Source organism: Poecile atricapillus, chromosome W (assembly GCF_030490865.1).
Source record: "Poecile atricapillus isolate bPoeAtr1 chromosome W, bPoeAtr1.hap1, whole genome shotgun sequence".
Taxonomy (NCBI): domain Eukaryota; kingdom Metazoa; phylum Chordata; class Aves; order Passeriformes; family Paridae; genus Poecile; species Poecile atricapillus.
The window spans coordinates 40,104,788-40,117,122 of record NC_081288.1 but is presented as its reverse complement, the minus strand read 5'-3'; positions in this window follow the sequence as shown (position 1 = coordinate 40,117,122).

The following is a 12,335-nucleotide window of genomic DNA, read 5'->3' as shown; positions in this document are numbered from 1 at the left end:
GGCATCATCTCCAGCTTTCATCCCTCCATCAGAGGAATCTGAATAATGGATAGTCATCCCAAAATCTAGCAATCTGGAATGTACATTGCTTCTGAAACAATAAAATGTTAATTGAAGTAACCCATACCTGCCATAAAGGCAGCCCCTTTCTCTTCCTTTTTTCTCTAACCTTCTTCTGCTTAGATGTCACAGCTGCAGCTAGCTTATAGCTGCCAAATTGATTTGGCATATAATATAGGACCCCCAATTTCAACCAGCCTAGAAGTAAAACACGTGCCCAGATGGGGCAGGGATGGGTTAAATTCAAACCCAAGCAGGGACCTCAGCCAATCTTGTTCAATGCAGAAAGCAGACATATCACTGGTCAAGGAGCTGGGACAGTGTTAAGACACAGACCTATTAGTTGTCTGAGCCCAGGAGTTTTAAACACCCGAAAAAAGGGAGCTTCCATAATAAACCATGGTTGTTGTCTCTTGGATCTCCAAGAGCTCATGTCATTCCTGTCTCAAGCCAATGACCTCATGTAACACTTAGATATCACTGTGGCAGACCCTGCATGCAAAATAGGGCTTCTATAAAGCACAAAGCACAAGTGACCCTGTTTGGTTACTGCCATATTTGGATGAAAAATACTTAATTTACCTTTGGTCGTCTTTCAAATGATTTCATACCACATTCAGTCATCCAATCTGGGAAGCAGGATCTGGATTTTATGCTGGAAATAACAAGCTCAGAAAACTCCATCTGAGAAGTCATCCTACATGAGATTACAAAACTAAACATTTTTGTTTGCCTCATCCAGAAATTTTTAATTCACATGGATTGCATATACTAGTATATTATGGCCAGAAGCTGGCAGTCCTCAGCTGAGTATCCCCCTGCCTACAGAAGAGGATCTGACTGACCAGGGACTGACAGATTATCCAAGGGAAGAGTTGTCACATTTCTTTTCCAGAAAGCCTAACAGAGGAATAGAGACTAAGCTTGTTAAGACTTTTGAAATTGTATAAATTATTAGCATTATTAGTGCATTTACAAATACTGAAATATCCTGACATAAAATCCCTTGCTAGAACATATGCACAGTATGACATATTCTTTTCCTTCCAAATGAAATAAAAGTAAGAAAAAAAAAAGTGTCATTAATACCACTGCATTGTCAAATTAGAGAAGCTCTGGGGATAAAATACAGGTTTCCAGGCTGTTCTCTGTGGAGTATTTGTTTCCAGCACAAGCAACTATACACCCATATGTCTCCTGGTCTCTCAGTCCTCACCTATGAACACAATCTATTTAACCTCCTCCTCCCTTCAGCATCTCTCAGTAATTTCACAGGAGAAGTAATGGGAGTTCCCTGTCCAGAAGCAGTCATCATTGTCCAGCTCCTTCTCTGGCCCTTGCTACTGTGTGAGAAAGGACAGGGCAACACCCCCAGAGGGGAAGCAGGAAAGAGACTGCAAAGCTGAGGCAGAAAGGGGCAGAATTGCTTTGTTGTTCTCTTCACCAAGGGAGAAAAGTTGCACCTGCAAATCCTGAGGCAGAAACTTTCCCAGCAGAGTGACTGGACAGTGATGAGTGTTCAGTTATGTTTCCCCCTCCTCGATGGCATTTTATCGATGGTTGTCCAGCAGTCCTGCATCTCTAGATACAAAAGGGAAGGGCAGTGCACAGAAAGGAGTGTGTGACTGGCATCTTGCTTCAGTGATTAATGTGCTTATCCAAGCTGGTGCCTCACCACCTAGCCAATTAATCACTGTCCAGTGTTTTAGAAGCTGTTAAATTTTGTACAATTTTACTATAGCATGTTGTTACCATTCGACAGGTTTTCCTTTGGAGTGTGATGTCACCAGTTCTGAGTTGCATTCCTCCCTCATTTTATTCCTTCACTACTAAAACATATATTGTTATGACTACTGCTGTGTCAGGTGGGTAATTTCAGTTTCTTGCTATGACCTCTCTAAGGGTGCCTTCTGGTAAACGCAAAATATGTGGAGAACATTTTACCCTTTATTTTGGTTGTAGTTCCTGGGAGTTATTTACTCCCACATGAGAGGTCCAGCTCTAATACACTGAAGGCTGTACCTATCCAGCTCTTTCTGGGAGAGAAGGAGCTGGTGACCAGCATCTTACTCCTGCCAGAGCAATTTTCCTTACGCATGAGAGGAAATGAAGGTCTATGGTCTGTTCCTGAAAGAGTCCCAGCATAAGGGAATTCATGTCCATTTCTCTATCTGACTGTGATATGAATGAGGTGGACAGAAGGACCCCACAAAGCATTTAAATGTGTGAAACGTTTATAAAGCACTATAATCTAGAGTTATAACAAAACTCCATAATCTGACCAACTAATTTTCAGCTTTCCAGAGGACTTTACATAGCTTTTCTCTGACTTCATTTTTCCTTTTCTAAGCTTCTGTAGTTGGCAAGCTTCCTACAAAAAAATAAGTCTTCAGCTTGATTACTCTTATTAATAATGTCACTCAGGGCATTTTGCAGTCAGAGACTCTTTGTGTTCAAAAAGGTTTTCAGCAGATTTGATAAGAAACACCAGGAAACAAGTCCTGTTTTGAGAAGGAAAATGGTCAGTCGTTACCCCTGTAGAAGAGAAACAGAAGGTTACTTATGTAAGTGAAGGTCATGAATAAAATAAGTACAGTACTTTAGCTGAGCAACCTTCTAGAAAAGGAGAAAACAAAACAATACAGGGTCATAAAAGCAGGAATTAGGAGCACAACCAGGTCAAACATCACCTAGTAGAGGTGACAAGGTTCACAAGACAGGAGGCAGTGTACTTCATTTGCAGGTGAGATAAAATGGGAAAGATTCCTTCTCCATCCTCACAGAACTCCACCAGTCTCATGTAAACTTTAAATCCTATTACAACTGTAATATGTATGGGTATGCACATAAATGCATAAATACAAATTTATATGGTGAATACAAACACCTTTCTAGCTTGTAATGCACTTTTAAATGGTAGTAGTTAGCCAAGCAGGAGAAAAATGTCACTAGCACTGTTGTTGATTCATACTTTCTCTCCCTAACATGAATGATTGAAGGAGTGGGCCAATGAAGCCTAGACCCGTGTTCCTAATCTCAAAGCATTCTGAACAATGACATTTTCACCATCTCTGGCACCAGACAATTTGTACTTTCAAGCACAAAGAAATAAATTTTGACTGCAGTATCTTGCCCTTGGGATGCATAATTGACAAAATGAAGATGAAGTTAGTGCTTTACAAACGTATGTTGTAATTTAGAGTCAAAATGTCAAACAAAATTTCTTATGGCTGAAAGTAAGTCTTTTTTCTCTTGTACTGAAGGTAAATTTTTCATCATTTTTCTCAAGGATTTAACCTATGTACAAGGCTATCTTCAGTACAGGTAATTGAAACTCATCCCAAAATTTGAACTAGCTGTTATCTAACACTTAGCAAGCTCACCATCAGGCACAGTAAGATTACTGCTCTTTAATAAAAAAAATAGTAAACTATAGATAAAGATAAGAAGAGTTTTGATTTGATCTTCAGATGCCTAGTTGTTCTCATTATTAAATATCATTAAAAAGGCAGCAACTCCCTGATGAATCATTAGAGATATTTGGTAGCAGTAAAAAATAAAAAATTATATTCAGGTAGGAAAAGAGAGATCCCAATTCAAAATCTCGTGAAATTTTTAAATCCAAATGCTCAAAGAGTGTGAATTCAAAGTGAAAGTGGTTCTGAAGAGGATAAACAGAGAGTTTGCCATAAAGAAGCACACACAACACATGCGAAAAAAGCCAAACTGCTTCTACTCAAATTTAGCAGCATAAAGGCTGAGAGATAAACCTGATTGATTTCTGTATCTAGTCTAGGGGAGCAAAGGGACAAGAGCAGGAAGGTGAAGGCCTCAAGAACAAAAGGGAAGGTTTTCTTAAGACTAAATACAAATGTATTGATTATTAATACCTTTGGGCTGGGTTTATGAACATCCAAGTATTGAGTTTATAAACTGACCTTCTAATATGGCCAAGAATAGAAAAAAAACTTATCAGTTTTAATACAGACCCTGAGAAAGTAATCAACAAATTTAATGTTGCCATCCTTCATTTCTCAGGGTCTGGACTAGACAGTGAAGGCCAAATCTTCTGGGTTTGTAAAACCTAAAAGTAACCTTTCTTTTTTCTGCACTCCTCCTCCTCAAACTTCTGGCACACAAGGGTTCAAATCAAATTTTTAATTTTAGAGCAATCTTTGTAACACTTCATGTTCTTTGTCCAAGTGTGGTTTCCCTACACAGGCCAATATTTTCAGAGAGAATGATTGCATCAAGTTTCATTTGAAGCCAGCTTAAAGAAGGTACACGGTGGCTGGAACACAGGCTTGCCTTACACTAACCCCCAGTTAAATAGAAACCTAGCAGACTTCCCAGTAGGACATGTGGCCCCGTGGGGGACCCACACAGATCAGGCTGTTCGTGAAGGACTGCACCCTATGGAGGAATGACCCACATTATAGCTGTTTATGAAGAACTGTTGTCTGTGGGATGGGTTCAGACTGGGGAAGTTCACTAAGGACTGTTCTCATGGAACATTTCTGCAGCAGCAGAAATGGTATATGATGAACAGACCATAATTCCCATTGTCTTCTGCCTGCACTGCTGGCAGGGGGAAGGTAGAGCTGGAAAGGAGGGAGGGGTGGGGGAAAGACTGTTTAAGATCTGGTTTTACTTCTCGTTGTCTTGCTCTGATCTTGTAAGCAATAAATACAGTCAATATCTCAAATTCGAGCCAGTTTTGCCCATGGCAGTATTTGGAGAGTCATCTCTCCTAGTCATCTCTACTGCAACCCATGAACACTTTGTTATTTTCTCTCTCTCCTGTCCAGCTGTTGAGGAGAGTGATAGATAGGCTCTGGTGGCTGCCTGGAATTCAGCAGTCAGGGTCACCCCACTACGCTACTCTGTCTCTGAAGAAAAGGAGCATAACTGCTGTGAAATGTTATGCAATCCATACAAATGCTGTGTCTGGAAAGAAAGAAGCAGGAAGTCAGTAAAACTGAAATCAAAAGAGATATAGCTGTGGACTCCACTGAAATTAAACTTCTTCTTTTGAATTCATTATTTTATCTGCAACAGCCCTTAGAACCAATGAACGGCCATTTTATTCCAGACACGATCAGCAGCCACCATGAGAGGAGGGCTCTAGCTCTAGTCTTATTTCCCAACATGAAACCATCTGGATTAGTCAAACTCATCTCTGAAGAGAAGAAACCTCCAGATAGAAAGGAAATTTCTGCAGCTCCTATTATTCCAATTTCTGTGCACTTTTAGTAATTTTGTGTTTGCATACATCACAACTTTCCATGAGAGGAAAGGGTACAAGTTTACCTCTCCTAACACCTTCAATTTAGACACTTTAGACAGGGAAGCATCTGAGAGAATACGGTCACCACAAGAATACCTCTTCATGGAAAAGAGGTTGGCAGAACATTGCTGGAAACATGACTGGATTTTGTACATACCTAAAAATACTTGATACCTCACTGAGACATCCTGGGAAATTTTAGAGTAATTAAGTTTGAAGGAAACATGAAAGGATCATATACAGAGATATGGATGTCCACAGATACAAATAAAGTTTAAACACCTCCATGTTCTGCCAGCCTAGCTCAGGTGAAAACTAGGGTGACATTACCTTGTTTTAAAAGTACACAGCCAAGATATGAACATAAAGCCAGCCTCTGGCTTGCTTGAGTTGGTGCTTATTTCAATTCTTTTTGAAGTCATTGCAAATCTTTCTATTGACATGAACAGATGAATCAGACTGCTTACCACTTAAGTGAATCACAGATGGAAACAATAGCACTTGTTTAATTTTTATGACAACCTTTTATAAAATTAGTCCATTCTAGGTAGCAGATGTACTGCTGAGGCAGTACTATTTCTGTCTGAAATTTGCTAAGCTGGTTTTGTGTATATGAAGTTGCATTTACTTGAACTCATTCCTCCAGTGATACCTGTAAGTTCATCAGAGACACAAACTGCAGCATTACAACTTTTATACTAACTGAGGACTTGAGTTTGATTTTCAGCTGAAGCTCCTTGGAAGAGTAAAAAATCTGTATCACGTCTTGGGTCCCTGTAGGACAGAAGCAAAAGTTACAATAACAGACACAGTCAAACATATGAAGCTTTAAAATGTTCCAGCACTTGCTGAGAAAATGCAAACTAACTGAAAATATAAATAGGGACTTGTCAGGGTTTTTTTCTTCCCCAAAGTACTCTAACATGACACAAGGAACAAGACTGACTGCATGTCCTGACAGCATCTTTGAGTGCTCCTACATCCTACTGTTGGAGTCCATTTCTGGCCACTCTGATCATGGAGCACCTCAGCAGACAGCACTCCTGAAACTTGACATCGTGATACACCCTATGCCCTAGTAATTGCAATAAATAAATTATATTGTGATTTCAGAAAAGATGTTGTAATTGCTGATAAAGTAACAATATAATCACAGCTAAAATATATTCAAATACTAAGAAGTGCAAACAATTAAAGTCATTATTATAATAATGTTCAATAATAAGACTTGAAGGCTCTATTTTTTCAGATAATTTATCATTTCCTTACTGCTCAAAGCTTAGTTCTGTGACTGCAACATCAGCTCTGAGTACTCAGCAGGTTTTGTCTCTTACAACAGCTGTGTGAGGGCAAGAAAACAGAAGCAAGAAGCAAGATAGAAAGCACCTGGGCAACATCTTGTGGTGAATAATTTTTCCTTTCCAGCAAGTACAATGTATCATATTTAAACTCTTGACCCTTGGGACCTTATCCTCTCATTGTGCATCCTAAGAAAAATCTGGCTCCACCTTCTCTCTAGGACTGTGGTTAGAATGCCTTTTACCCTTTCCTTCTTCATGTTAAACACTCCAATTCCTGCTCAGATGGCCTTTACTCCAACTCTGAAATCATCTTCATGGCCCTCTGCTGACTCAATATTTCTCCCACACTCAGATGTTGAAATCTTTCCCTTTGTCAGTGGATCAGTATGATTAACGCATGATTGCGTTAAGCAGTTCAGCCTTTTTAACATGATCTATTTATAGCTATCCTCTTACAATAAGTAAGAGACTTTTTTTCTGTTTTTGTTTTCCTCTTGATCTTAATATCCTTCTACACCACTTTTTGCTGCAACCAGTGTCTCTTCCAGGTGAACCATTCAATTAGCTGGGTTATTTTTATGAGTTTGCCTTTTTAGATAGTTGCACTCATCTTTAATGTCCACTCCAGTTTAAATTGTTGACTTCAGCCAAATTAGTTTCTTACTGCATTCCCTACATTTTTCTCCATAACCAGAAAGAAACTTTGACCTTAACTATATGACTAGAGGGTTGCCATACTTCTTTAACTACTTTCTTCCCTTCAGTCTGTTTCACAAATCACCTTACAAAACAATAAGCTGAGTTAATTACAATTCAGTTACCTAAAATCTGCTTGGTTTTAGTAACAGTTATTCTGCAGTCCCACTATGAGAATTGTGAGTAAATGAACAGATTCTGACGCACACTCTTATGCTGAAAAAATTAAGACCAAAAAGATGAAGTCCATTTATAATAAATAAATAAATGCACAATAATTTAAACAAACAGGTAATCAAGTATAAGGTGAAAGTGAGTCCTACTTACCTCGCTCCCTAATATCTTGTTCCCTTACTTGAACACGTAAGTGATAGTAAGCTGCAACCAGTGACTCAGGGAGCCTGAAGAGACAGGTGAAATATAGAAAATGAACATTTAGCTTTCTCAACAAAAAAACTGAGTTTGGGGAAATCACTTACATTTCTTCAAATTTGGCACTAAAATATCTTTAAAGTCTCAGGTGTCAGAACACTTAATATCAGGCAGGCACCAATTTGAAAATCACAGAGAATTTGAAAGGGCAGAAGACAAGGGCTAGATTATTGTGCTGGGTTGACCCTACCTGGATGCCAAGTGTCCACCAAAGCCTCTCTATCACTCCCTTCCTCAACACAGAAGGGAAGAGAAAACATAATGAAAGGCTCATAGATTAAGATAAAGACATGGAGAGTGCACTCATTCGTTACCACCATTAGCAAAACACATTTGCTTTGGGGAAATTAATTTAGTTTGACAACAATTAGATCAGATTAGGGTAATAAGAAATAAAAGGAAATTTTAAAAAACACCTTCCCCCCACCCTTTGTTTCTTCCACGGCTCAACTTTACTCCCAGTTTTCTCTCGCTCTTACCCCACCACAGGGCAGAGAAATGAGAATGTGGGATGTGATCAGTCCAACCCATGTTGTCCCTGCTGCTCCTTTCTCCCCAGGTTAAAGACTCCTGTCACTCTTCCCCTGCTCTTTCTTACAGTTTGTTCTTCACAAACTGCCCCAGTGATGGCCACTCCCACAGAGTGAAGTCCATCAGGATCACATTGTCCCTCGAGTGGTCACCAGCAAACCTGCTCCCACACAGCCATCTCTCTCCACAAGGCCGCAGCTCCTGCCAGGAGCCTACTCAGTGCTGGTATCTTACAGGGTCACAATTCCTGTGGGCATCCAGATGCCCCAGGATGGGGTTCTCCACGGGCTGCAGGTGTTTCTCTGTTCCCCTGAGGCCCTCCAGGGGCTGCAGGGTCACCGCTGCCCCACAGTGCAGGCTGCACCGCAGGCTGCAGGGGAATCTCAGCTCTGGTACTTGGAGCACTTCCTTCTACTCCATCCTCACCAGCATTGCTGTCTGCAGAGCTACTTCTCTCACATATTCCCACTCTTCCTCTGGCTGCTGTTGCACAGGGTTTTTTCCCTTTCCTAAATCTGTTATCCAGGAGGTGTTGCCGCTGTGGATGAAGTGTTCAGCCTTGGACAGGGGCAGATTCATCTTGGAGCAGACTGGCATTGGCTCTGCCAGACGTGTGGGAAGCTGCTGGCAGTTTCACACAGAACCCACCCCGTAACACCCCTGTTACCTAAACATTGCCATGCAAACCTAACACATTTATGTAAAAAAAAAAAAATGCTAATAATAAATTTCAATCATGCATTGCTATGTGTATTAAACATATCTCTGCATTACTTATAGAAACAGTCTCTGTTACTAACTGTGATGGATTCCTCCTAAAATTACTGCCTTGGTCTAGAAAAAAAAATATTCTTGACTGAGGAAAACCAAGAAATTAATAGGAAGTCATACCATTAAAACAGAAAATATGAATATTTTAGAATGAAACTAAAATATTCTAATAAAAATGCATTTAAAGCATAAAAGATTCAAGGTGGAAATTTAGCAAATAGAGTTACTGTGTAAGAATAAGCTTGAGGTTTGGAATTAGAATGATCTGAAAACACTGAACACATTAAACATGACCTTTAAGATTCAATTTCGTGTGTAGGAGTGTGAGGCTAATGAAGTAGCTGAAAGATCATATTTGTAAGGAATCTGCTTTCTGGTGGATGTTAGTATAGCCAATGCTGTTAACATTCTCCACAGTCAGCGGACTCTAAGGTCTGACATGTTATTTATTTGATAAAGTGTTTTATTCTGAAGCTCCATTTTTTTTGTATTTCATTTGTTTTCTTTATGTTTTTCATTATTTCAAGTGCAAAAATTAAAAGGTGACCTTTTGGCTAGGTCAAAACCATACACCCAAAACCTGGGGGAGCATTTGGACTGAGAGAGAAGTTTTTGCAACTGTTGTTGCTCCTGCATTGTTGGGAATGCTCTTCTTAGTATATGAACTGCAAGGCAGATATTAAAATAGCTGTTTGTTAATATGAAAAAAAATGTTTTTCTTTCCATCACTCAGTGTGTTATATATATAATCTTTGCTCTGTAGTTTTTCAAATTTTTTTCTTCTGGCAAATAAGCCTCTGACTCCCAAACCCAACAAGTAATTTGCTTCACAAGTGGAACCATATTGTTAAATAATACCCACAATAAAAAGAAGCCATTAAAAATTTTAAAATCTTATTGTGAAAATTGACATGAAACTTGATTATTCAGATTGGATTTCACACTTGTTCCTCAATAAATCACTCCTATATTGTTTCCTTTATGTGGAAGATCAGTAATGGGTAGTAGTCTGAGGGTTGTGCCAGGCTAGGAAGTTTCCTGGCGATGTCCTTGACTCAGGCCTGGACAGTACATTGGGACCTCTGCTCCCCTTAGAAGGGAACTGCCTACAACTATAACCTGTCTTTTCTTTCTCTTGGAAGTGGTTGTAATAAGGGATGTTATATACCCCCTGATCTGACCCCTTATTTCTTATTTCTTATTTGTCCCAGTGAGGGTGTCCAAGGCTTTCATAGCAATTGATGCACATCTGTTTGCATTACAAATCTTTTTTTTTAAGGGGTCCTCAATGCAGCACCAACTTCCTTTTATTCAAACTTTTCTTTTTAGTTTCTCCCCAGAGTCCCTGTCTGATCTTTCCATGTTTACACAATTCACTTGAGACTGTGGAGGGGGAGTTTTATCCCTTCCTCTGCCTTTTTGTCCCTCAGTACACAGTATCCTACTTTTTCTTTAGCTCTTAATTGGATTTATGTCTCCTACCTCCCAATTCTACTTTTCATTTGCATCCCTTTCTCCTGGTCTGTTCATCCTTGAGTCTCCTGATCCTTCTTAGGGTCCCAAACATGGGCTACTCTTCCCAAGCTGCTTATCCTAATCTGCTCTCTCTGGTACCCTAGACATTTCCAGCATTTTTATGTTTGTTTGTTTGGGGTTTTTTTTGTTTTTTTTTTTAAATCAGATCTCTCTGTCCTCCTACTTAGAGGGCAGCAGCAGGAGAAGCACAGTGCATTCATGGAGGGGAGGCCACCACAGCCTCCCAGGAGACTGAGGCAGCAGCAACAGATGGGTTGGGTTCAGCCCAGGCAGCTGTGGTGGGGACACACACAGATGGGAGCTGCAGCATCCATACCACCACAGCCACTGCAGAGAACATGAAAGGGGAGATTTTTTCAAAGTCCTGAGTATTTGCCAAATGTAGGCAGTTTCTCTCAGGAACAGTGAATTGTTCATCCTTGACAGAACTGGACCTGACCAGTTTTTCATTTTGTGTATCAAGCATCAAAGCTCCTTACCACAGAAAATATCTTCCTCTCCCCTTTCCTTCATTTTCAGAAGATGAAAAAAAACCCTTAATGTTAAAATTTTATAAACAAAATAAAGAATTCCATCCCCAGAAGCTGGTAAGGAAAGTTCAGCCTTCACAGTCGACGTTTGGCAAAGTTAAGAGAAAATGGAAACAGAGACCTGCAAAAGGAAATGTCAAGAAATGTGAATTACAAGTAGTCCTACTAATGTCTCCTGCACAAAAGAAACCACAGTAATTTCTCTAAATTTCCCCTCAGTTTTGCTTCATGTTATTTTTTAGTACTTTTCTTTATGCCCCAAAGACTTAGATATAACAAAAACTCACTTAAAAAACTTTGTACAGCTGTCTGTACACTTCTGTCAAGAAAGAGAGACTGTAACAGTGGACCTGGACAAGAGCTGAAGCTCTAAAGTAACACTAACGCTTGGATACAGTAGAAATATAAAAAAATGTACAGGCCTAAAAGAAGTGAAGTGAAGCACTATATTTCTGTTTTCTCTTTGCATGTTGCGCTGTTGCCTTAAGACTGAGTGACTTCTTGCTCCAGACAGGCCGACTGCCTCCAGCCCCATGGTACAATTCATTGCCTGTGAAACACAGGTGTTATTCCTGCAACAGCAGGAAATTTAATTCTGCTGTGGGTTTTATAACAGTTTACAACAGGGATAAATTCAAATGACTGTTTTACAATCCATTCCTATCTTTCTCTTTTTTTTTTTTTTCTTTTGTCATTATGGAAGCTTTCCACCTTTAATATAGGATTTGCTGCTTCCACAGCCATTGAGCTGACTGTCCAGGCATAAAGAAATACCTTCTCTTTCTTGCTCTTATTCCTCAGATACATTTTTCCTTCTCTAATCTTCCCACATGTTTTGTTTTTATTTTTCCTTTCTTTACTTCCTCAAGCATTCCCAAATGCCAAAAAAATTGTTGCCTTCTTATAATACCTTTGAAATCTCTTTGCAGTCATTTCCATTGCAATCCCACTGGTGCCCACTCTCTATGCTCACATGATACTTTCAATCAGTGAGCAAATTCTCCAGCTGTGCTGTTTAGCATGATGCAAAACAAGCTGATTAGTAACAGCAGCAACAGAAGTAATTAAAAAAGAAACACAAAATAATTTAAAAGAACCTCCTTGAAAACTGAGTTTTCCCTTAACGCTTAAACCTTCTTCCTTTTAGGAAGAAAACCAACATTTTAGACCTAAATGTTTGTCTACATATAT